The following is a 6,977-nucleotide window of genomic DNA, read 5'->3' on the forward strand; positions in this document are numbered from 1 at the left end:
CTTTAATAGTCACTAGGTGATTTGAAGTGCACTCAATTTGGGCTGAGCTTCCTTTGGTGATTTTTTTTTTCTTTTCCTTTAACACCATTAAAATCTACAGTATTTCTCCTTATGAGAGCAAGTGATTAGAAGACAATAACAATAAACTTCATTCCTTTCCGCTCACTCACTAGTTTAATATAAAATGAAAAAAAATTTTTTATACTATAACAAACACTAACACTCAGTTCCAATTTCCTTCTAACACTGTAGAATCTACGTTTAAACCACCATGGGATGTTAAATTCTTGAAGGAGAAAAGACAAAGCTAAAAATCACAAATGAGGGGTTAATAATATACTGCTAATTATAGCTGCTTTTCTTAAAGAGGTGAAAAAGAAATACCACCCCCTTAAAACCACCCGAAGCTAGTAAAACAAACTATGACCAGAGGATTTCCTGTCAGTGGCACTCTCATGTCCTGTCTGAGTGATACGACAGAGATTGTCACCAGATAAAATACCTGGAATTGATTTAGAGTGGTCAGTGCTTCTTCAGCGGTCGTGATGATCAGTGTTAACTCCAGGATCTCTGCCATACATGGGCCTTTAGCAGATAAATAGCAGCATTTTTCTTCAGCTTTCATTCTCAGGTGTAAGTCTCACTCGAGAGGAGCTTAGATTTATAGGTGCTGTAATTTAGAATTCTAGGCCCATAAATTAATACTTCAGTAATGTCTTCTTTATCTTTTCCAGTATGATAAATGGACGGATCCCTGGCACAGCTCCCCATATTCTTACTTGGTCTCTCTGCTTTTGATGAAGGCCTTATTCTGCCAGATTCACTACTGTTTTCAGTTTAAAAAAAAAAAAAGCAATGATTTGGTCTGGACAAGAAAAGAAGATTAATGTTAGTGACAGAGCAATGTTTTTAAAATGTCACCTCTGGTGAGATAAATAATACCATACATAGAGCACTTATTAAGTACTAGGCCCTGAACTGGTATTTTAGAAAATTGTATTTAAAATGTACTTTAATTACACAAGCAATTAAAGCTAATATTTATATAATGCTTTACATACATGAATGCGTTAATTCATTTAATTCTTTCAATAGAGCTATGAGATGTATATTATTACTATTGCCACTTCATAGACGAAGAGACTGAGGCATAGAGAGATTATGTAACTATATCAAGTTCATGTAAGAAGTAAGTGGCAAAAGAAGGATTGGAAGTCAGCCCACCTGTCTCCAGAGTCTGTGCTTTAACCACTGCTGTTCATAAAAGAATCAAGCTCTTACAGAGAAGAAAAATCCCACTTTATTACACCCCAAATTCAGTCTCCTCTCATCATATTTTTCTATGCATGTTTATGCTCACATGTACATATAAATACGTAGATTTTGTTTTGTTGCTTCCTTGTTATTGTTATTTACTCTCATATAAATATTATCATGATATGCACACTTTATTTTTGAGTAAAGTTCCTTGAATTGTCTGTTTTATCAGGCTCCTTTGATCATTTATGAGTTGGTTCTCCCCTTTTCATATGTGGAGACCCTTTGCTGTCTGCTGATGTTAAAGGGTGGGTCACTGGGCAGTTGTCTAGATTCTGAGTGTAAGTGAGCATGACGCTCTTGTGCCATGGGCAAGACATGTTGCCAATGACCAGCTTCCCCTGCATTTTAGATTACCTGCACAGGTCCACAAATGTTAGTATGGTCATGGCTTCTGTCTTCCAAAAGGAGAAACAAAACCTTGAGGTTTTGAAGCAGGAGATTTTCCCACACAGGCTCAAAATTGCCTTTTTGTCCCAATCCCTAAATTTATACCATTACAAACAGAACTTTTAGTGACTTTGGGAATGTCATTTAACTTTTATGAATAATATTTATCTTGTTTGAAAAATGAGGAATGCCCTCAAAGAGCTGAAGTAAGAAATAGCATTAATAATAGCAATAATAACTAAGATTGCTTACATTTTATTAAACTCTTCACATATATATGGCATTCAAATCTCACAATTACCCCATTAATTGGTGTATTGTATATCCATTTTATGTACAAGGAAACTGAAGCTTAAGGGTTTAAATAACTTGTCACAGATTACTCAACAGTTAGTGTATGATGGCTTCTACAGCTGTGATGCCTAGCCTATAGTAGATGCTCAGTAAATGTTAGTTCTCTTTTGCAATGATAAAAACCTAAGCTATAGTTGAGGGATGGGGATAAAAAAGAAGAAATTAATATAGGAGCTACAGTAAACAAGTAAAGCAGTGGGGATTTAAAAATGCAACAATCTAGGACAGACACGTTTTATAAAGTGGCTAATGGAGCCTATGCAGTAGTAGGCCCGAAGTGGTTCAACAAAAACACCTGAAGCTGCCACAGGCAGGGAATTTCCTTCATAAGATCATCTACCGTGTTGTCAAAACTGCTCATTTTCTTTCCAAAGAGGGATCCATGTCAACTTCTACCTGGAATGTGGTAGTAACATATGCTCTACCTTGTGAATTTTGCTCCAAATTTATCTTCTTCCAACTGCCTGTAAAATCTGTTCAAAGAACAAATCTGAATTTCTTTCTGAAAACATAAGCAGGTTCCTTTTCCCCTAATGGATTGTACTTTTATCTATTGCTGTACATCAGATCACCGCAAAACATAGCTACTTAAAACAGCAAACATTTATCTCACAGTTTCTGTGGCTCGGGAATCTGGGCTCAGCTTCCCTGGGTGCATCTGGCTCAAGGCCTCTCATGAGGTGCAGTCACGCTGTTGGCCAGAGCTGTGGTCCCATCCAAAGGCTTCACTGGAAAGTAGAGGGAATTCACTTATAAGTTCATTCATGTGGTTGTTGATAATCGCCATGCAGGCCTCTCTACAGGCCTCACAACATGGCAGCCATCTTCAGCTGGAATGAATGATCCAAAAAAGGGTGAATAGATGGCATAGCCTTTTTAATAATTTAATCTCAGAAGGAACATCCTATCACTATTGTACTCTATGCATAAGAAGCAAGATAATAAGTCCATTCCTCACCAAGCGGGCAGAGGGGTGGGTATAGTACACAAGGCCATGAATATCAAGAGGTGGGGATTGCTGGGGGCCCTCCTGGAGGCTGCCTAGCACTCAGATCTATTTAAAGCTTTATATTTAAAGTCTGACTTAGAGAAGTCAACCCCCTCCCTACCATCACCCAGTTACCCAGCAATCCCTTTCTGTCATATGTCTCACAACTTTCCAACTTGGACACTTGAATACAAAACTGCTGGTAGTCATTTTCCTATCCNTCACAGTTTCTGTGGCTCGGGAATCTGGGCTCAGCTTCCCTGGGTGCATCTGGCTCAAGGCATCTCATGAGGTGCAGTCACGCTGTCGGCCAGGGCTGTGGTCCCATCCAAAGGCTTCATGGGAAAGTAGAGGAAATTCACTTATAAACTCATTCATGTGGTTGTTGATGATAATCGCCATGCAGGCCTCTCTACAGGCCTCACAACATGACAGCCATCTTCAGCTGGAATGAATGATCCAAAAAAGGGTGAATAGATGGCATAGCCTTTTTAATAATTTAATCTCAGAAGGAACATTCTATCACTATTGTACTCTATGCATAAGAAGCAAGATAATAAGTCCATTCCTCACAAAGCGGGCAGAGGGGTGGGTATAGTACACAAGGCCATGAATATCAAGAGGTGGGGATTGCTGGGGGCCCTCCTGGAGGCTGCCTAGCACTCAGATATATTTAAAGCTTTTTTTTTTTTGTCTTTTTTCGTGACCGGCAACAGATCGCAACCCTCAGTGTTGCGCCCGTACCGGACCGGGACCGGCAACAGGATCGCAACCCTCGGTGTTGTGCCCGCACCTCGCTCAGCCAGTGAGCGGCCAGTCTGTATGTGGGATCCGAACCCTCGGCGGGAGCGCCGCCGCACTCCCAAGCAGCGCACTGTAGCAGTGCACCACCGGGCCGGCCCCCATAAAGCTTTATATTTAAAGTCTGACTTAGAGAAGTCAACCCCCTCCCTACCATCACCCAGTTACCCAGCAATCCCTTTCTGTCATATCTCTCACAACTTTCCAACTTGGACACTTGAATACAAAACTGCTGGTAGTCATTTTCCTATCCCCTCTCTACCCACAGTCACCAGTGATTCAAGGCTACCTGAGCTTCCTGTCTGATACCTTTGTCCCCTCATTCTCATATGGCTAATGCCACTTCATCTTTTTAAGACAAAGTTCAGGTGTTGCCTCCTCTAGGTAGTCTTCTCTGGCCTTCAATCTGAGTTAGATATTGCTCACTTGTGCCGTCATTGAACTCGGGGCACCCCTTCAACCCAGCACTTAACTGCATTATTTTGGAATTATATCAGCCTGACTACCCTATGAATACCTTAGTGCAGGTACAATATCTTCATTATTGAGACCTGCCAAATGTCTGGCATCTGCTAAAATATCAAGCATACCGTAGATGCTAAATAAACATTTGTTGAAGGATATTTCTTTTTAATCAACCACATTTTCAACAATTCATGATGGCTTTCTGGTTTAAATGTCCAATTATTCCCCACAAAAGAAAACATGAGTTTGAGAAAATAATCTACGTTTTGGGTCAACCTTTTCCTTGTGTAGAATATGAAAGTTTTACCTTTGTCTTCTGGCGTCCTCTCATTGATTTTGCTCCTGTTAGGTATAGGTTTGGACGTTACTTTCTTATCCCAAGATCCCTGAAGTTGAGGCAGTGGAGTCCCTGAAGCTTGCTGAGCTGTGCGTTGTCTGTACTTTCAATTCCTCACAATATGAGCAAGATGGACTTCACAAAGGTCTACCTGAGCTGGTGACAGGTTAATAACTTACACTGAAGAATACTAGCGTGAGCTGGGCTGTGGCTCCAAGGTCTCTGTCTGAAGAGGAAAAACACCTTATTTGTCCTTAGTTTATGGTGACATAACAGATGTTACAGAAACAAACAAAAATATGGGGGTGGTGAGGTGTGATAAAACCACCCATAGGGGCCTGAGCCTCATGAGCCTCATGGGCTCCAGCTGGTTCATACTCCTCTTTGTGACTCTGAAGTCTAGATAGCACTCAGAACAAGGCTCAATAAATTTTTTTGAAATATTAAGGGGACTGGGATTACTGGGTATCATTTTGGCTCCCATAGCACAACCCCTCCTGGAGATGAGATGAGAACACTTGGGGTTCAGGAGATACGGCTGGGGGTCACCCTACATGACCACAAACTGGGGTATGAAAGAAGTTCCACATTTCTTAATGTTCCCTAAGTCAACTTAATTTTGACTCATAGCTTCCATGTTCCAGGTTTTTAGAAAATTTGACTTCACTCTTTTGGGAGACTACTTTAGGGTGGGAGAAACATCTAGCGAATAGGAAAATCCTCACTTATCATCAATTATTTACCAGAGACTCCTGTTGTCCCAACTCCACGGCCTCTTTGAGAACACTAGTTCTGCAGCTTCCTCACCAAATTCTTTTTTCAAAACTCTTCGGATGTTAGAATCCAGTCTCCCTGGTAAACATGGGGTTCTTATCCTCTAAGGTGACCTTCTCTGGGTAGAATGAGGAAGGGAAAGTGAGGACATTCCTGCTGTGAAGCGGGTTCACGGTGCATCGGTTACTGCTCCAGCTCACTGCATCTTGGGCTGCAATCTCTACAACTTGCACGAATCCGCTGAGACAGACCACTCACACAACAAGTTAAGCAAAGCAAATTTATTGCTCATTGATGGGTAACAAGGGAGACCTGCATCTTGGGCTGCAATCTCTACAACTTGCACGAATCCGCTGAGACAGACCACTCACACAGCAAGTTAAGCAAAGCAAATTTATTGCTCATTGATGGGTAACAAGGGAGACTGGGAGCCTAGGATTTAGGGAAAACTGCTTCCCCAAGGTCAGGGTGCATGGAATCTTGTCTGTTCCTGCTTCCACTGCAGCTGAACCCTGGAAGTCACCTTGCTCTGGGTTTTATACCCTGGGGTCTACTTGACACAGGCTAAAGTATTGAGAAACATCCTCCTTCTAAGAGGGACTGGAACAGAGCCTGGACTATTCTGGCCAGTTCCACCTTATCTTAGGATGTTGCATTCCCAGTACATTCTACAATTATTCTTGATAATCACAAGTGATAAAGGGGGGAAGGCTGGGTCTGTCCAAGACTACCTGGAGAAATGTTGTGCACCTGCTGCTAGAAGTGCCCTCAGGCCAATTGCTAGCCTAGGGAAGTCTCTCCTCCCTATCCTTACTATCAGAAAATATTTTTCCCTCCTGCCCACTCAGTGACACCTCACCACTTCAGTGGGTTCACGCTGAAAGAGCCATGTGCATGGCACTATTTCTGTCCAGCTGAAGTCCTGGAAGCAAGGATTGGCAAAACTTCACCACCAACTTGAAGTGAGAAGGGAGGGAAAACATGGGGAGACTAAGCAGAAGTTACTATTTCAGTTATTAACCACTATTCCCCAGGGGAATGATAGACTTGGAGGCAGAGAAATGCAGAAAGCATCTTTATTACCTGGGCACAGATGTTGTATTAGTCCGTTTCTGTTGCTTATAACAAAATACCTGGAACTGGGTAATCTATAAAGAAACAATATTTATTGCTTACAGTATCAGAGGCTGGGAAACCCCAAGTCCAGGAAACACATCTGGTGAGGGTATTCTTTGGTGGTGGCTTTACAGCAGTACAGAGGTCTCAGATGGCAGAAAATGGCGGAGCAGAGAGGGAGAGAGATAGCTCCTCATGTGCTCTCTCTTTAAAGCCCCCAGAACAGAACTACTCCCATGACCACCATTAAACCATCAACTTAATCACGTCTTCAAAGCCCCACCTTTCAATCACCAAAGCAGGATTTCCTACCCTTAGCAGTCACAGTGGGGATTAATTTCTGGGGGAACATTCAACCCAAGGCAGATATCATAGGCAGGGGGGACTGGAGTCAAGAAGCCGTATCTTAGGTATCTTAGTGAGGGTTTCCTGATT

The sequence above is a fragment of the Galeopterus variegatus genome, unplaced genomic scaffold (genome assembly GCF_000696425.1).
Source record: "Galeopterus variegatus unplaced genomic scaffold, G_variegatus-3.0.2 Scaffold5767, whole genome shotgun sequence".
NCBI classification, from domain to species: Eukaryota; Metazoa; Chordata; class Mammalia; order Dermoptera; family Cynocephalidae; genus Galeopterus; species Galeopterus variegatus.